The sequence below is a fragment of the Charadrius vociferus genome, unplaced genomic scaffold, assembly GCF_000708025.1.
Source record: "Charadrius vociferus isolate BGI_N301 unplaced genomic scaffold, ASM70802v2 scaffold787, whole genome shotgun sequence".
NCBI lineage: Eukaryota > Metazoa > Chordata > Aves > Charadriiformes > Charadriidae > Charadrius > Charadrius vociferus.
The window spans coordinates 42,370-45,764 of record NW_009649307.1 but is presented as its reverse complement, the minus strand read 5'-3'; positions in this window follow the sequence as shown (position 1 = coordinate 45,764).

Genomic DNA, 3,395 nt, shown 5'->3' with positions numbered 1-3,395 from the left:
CGTTGTGCCAAAGCCACATGGACCCTCTGCCTGCCCTGGGTACAGAGCAGGACATAGCCACTGAGCTGGCAGGACCTGTGCCAGGCAGGAGACGTGAGGTTCCCCCCTCTCCTGTCTTTTCCATTGCCCAGCAATTCGGGACAGGGATGGGCAGGGGCATCGGCAGATGGGGCTCCCCCCCAGTGGAGTCTCGTCACCGCCAGGCCCCCTCCCAGGCTCCCTTGGGTGGCCAGTGTCTCTGTGACCACAGGGAGGTGGTGGCTGTCCCCAAGCCACATGTCCCCCCGTGGTCCCACGGCGATGCTGCGTGTAGCAGTGGGCTGGTTTGGTGCAGCCGAAAGCTCCTGGGGAGCAGGTCCCCATTGCCTCCATGTCCCTTTCCCAGCCCTGGACACCTTTTGGAGCTACACTTGAGCTCTACATGGATGAAAACAGGAGCCACAAGATCTGGGGATGCTCTCGGTGGCATTTGGTGGCTGTGGGGCTGAGTCTGGCTGGGGAAGAGGATGTGTGAGCAGGATGGGGCTCCACCAACCCATCAGCTTAGCGCGGAGGCAAAGCGGTTAACCTGGACATCAGATCTCCCCGAGAATTGTGTATTGACCCTGACGGCGATGCATCAGGAGCGACAGACTCTCCATCATCGATCCCTCTCCTCCCATCACCAGGTGTCGACATGGACGGTCGTGGAGCCGGCTTTAATTTCAGGCCTCTGACTCCAAAGCGTAACACTTAGCTGTGGTCCCAAAGTGCTGCCCAGGCTTTGCAAACACCTCTGCGAGCAGGTTGCCATCCCCATTTTGTGGGTAGGGATGACGCTTGCCAGGGGTGGCCAGCTAAGCCAGAGATGGGTCTCACAGAGGACCCAGGAGTCCTGGGCTCCCCAGGGCCATCGGGCAGGGTGGCCTCCCGAGGTGACCTTTGGTGAAGGACCCCAGGGGGCACCTGGACCTCCTGCTTTCCCAGTCCTTGCGAGGAAAACCCTCTGGTCCGGTCCCCCCGTGCCATCGGTGCCGAGCAGCAGAGGATGCACCTGGGCTGGAGAGTCCCAGTCCTTCTGCAGCCTTTCCCAGGTGACCTCGTCTGGCCAGGATGCCCTCCCAACCTCCGAAATGGCCATGGCCAAATCTGATGGACCATGTGTGTGTGCCACCCCATGGAGACCTGGTGGGGAGGGTGGTGTTTTTCCTGGGTGCCTTGATTTTGGGCAGGATGGAGCCGCTGGCGGGGGCCGGCTGGCACGCCGCTTCTCCTCCTTCCCAACATCTTGAGATTTCCAAGACACACGCAACCAGGCTGAGGCTGAAAAAGCTGCTTGTGGTTCAAGAGCATCTCCTCGAAGGAGGAGAGAGGAAGGCTTTTCATTCCTCCCTTTCTTTTGGAGCTAGCTGAGCTCCCCTCGCCGGTGCAGGGGCTCTTCCCGCTCCCCCCTGCAAGGGAACGTTAAAAGCCAGGGGCAGCGGATATCTTGACACCCTGTCAATCCGAGCCTTTTACAGCAGCAGTCTCTGAAGGCTGGCACTCTGCTGCACAGAAGAAAACAAGTGAGAAGAGGTGGGGGGAGGCGAGAGCAAGCCTTTGCAGCCGGCAATCGATAATTGTAGTGTCAGTCACTGCCTAGGAAGTTCCCACATCCCCACCGTCGCTGGCGGGGGGCGAGAAGGGGAGGGCGAGAGCTTGGCTCTGCCCCGCGCAGCATCGGGCACGGGGCAGGGAGCGATGGCGGAGGGCGAGAGCCCGGCCCCGAGCAGGAGCCTCCCGCTGCATTACTCACCACTTGATGTAGCTTGAACCTTTCAACTCCCTCCCCTTGGGGATGGAGCGGGCTGGGCGGAAGGTGTCGATGGAAAACGCTCTGCTTTCTGAGGTTTGAGGGTTGGGGTTTTTTCGATGGCTCCCTTTTTTTTTTTTTTTTTTTTTTTCTCCTTCCCCACCCTGCTCTGTGTGCATTTTGGGCTCTAATATTCTCCAAAAAAATAGAAAAGAAACCCCCCAAAAAAACCAACCCAACTCCCCCTCGTGTGTGTCTCCGTCTTAGCAAAAGCCGAGGCAAAAGATCAAGGAATTCTTCCTTTTGTGTGGCTTTCAAGACCAAAGATGCTCTGGTGAAAAGGGGAGGCTCAGAGTACCAGGCACACACAAGTGTTAAAGGAGAGACTTCCCTTTTGTCTCCAAGGCGATCAGCCGGCGAAGGGATCCACAAATTAATTAAAAATTGCTCTGTCTTGATTGAGTTATTCCTGCTCGCATCCCACCTGCCTATCAAAAGACTGGGAATGGCAGGAGGAAATTCCTATTTCTTTCCCAAACAGCTCAGACACGTACTACGGACCGTCTCTCTCGCCTTTTATCCCAGGCAGCAAAGGAAATAAAAAAAGGAAGGGCTGGCGCGGTATCCAAAGAGATCTCTCCCGGAGGATGCGTCCCTCTCCTGTGCTAACAAATGCTGCGGTATTTGGACAATTCGGAAGAAAAATGAACAGATTTACGTGTCACGCATGGGCCAAATTGTGGTTGTAACTCCATGAAGTTGATGGAGATCCATCGGAGATTAATTTGGCCCTAGGTCTGGCGCTCGCTCTGTGGGGAATAGGCTGGATCTCTGCCTTGCTTGAAACAAGAGGTATTCAAATGGGTTTGTTGTGGCTGCACTATGCCCGAGTGGTAGAGACGAGCAAAAATCCCAACTGGTTGTATTCCTTGTGCCAAAGCGCCATAAATATGCCTCGATCTGTCAAGTCCTGCACGATCTCTACCGCGTTTACCACCGAGAACATTTTAAGGGGGTAGATTTATACGTGGGGGCTGTGCAGAAGTCTCCCTGTGTGCTTTGCTAAGAGACTTGAACTCCATCCCAGCACCCTGCTGCGGGGAATCCTTTCTCCCCTCCTGTTTATGGGATTTCCACCCAAACCACGAGCCTGTGCCAGGACCAAGCTCAGCCCGAGCCCAAGTGAGCCGGACTCCCCGTCGCCGCCTCGGCTCGCGCCTGTGCAGGGCTCGGGCTCTGTTCTGGTTTGGGGGAGCATCATCAGTCTGTGCCTCCGAGCTGGATTCGAGGGGTTGGTTTGCTGCTTTGCAGTCAGACCTTGCTTCCTCCGCTTTATTGTCATCTCCGCTCTTAGTCACCGCTCGATGCCTCACCAGGGGACACCGCTCCTGCTGCATTTACCCCAGCCACTAAAATTGGCGCTCGGTGCTTGTGCTCTGGCGGGGAGGGACACTGAGCATCAGGGAGGCTCTGCCCGGCTCTGTTATGGTCCTTGACGTGGCGTGGGGCATGCAGAGGGGCTGCGGGGCAGGTTGGTCACCGGATGGGTTCCCTGTTCCAGGGATGGACCTCCGGCTCTGCTGGGTCCCATCCGGCTCATGCCGGGGGGGGATATGGGAGCGGT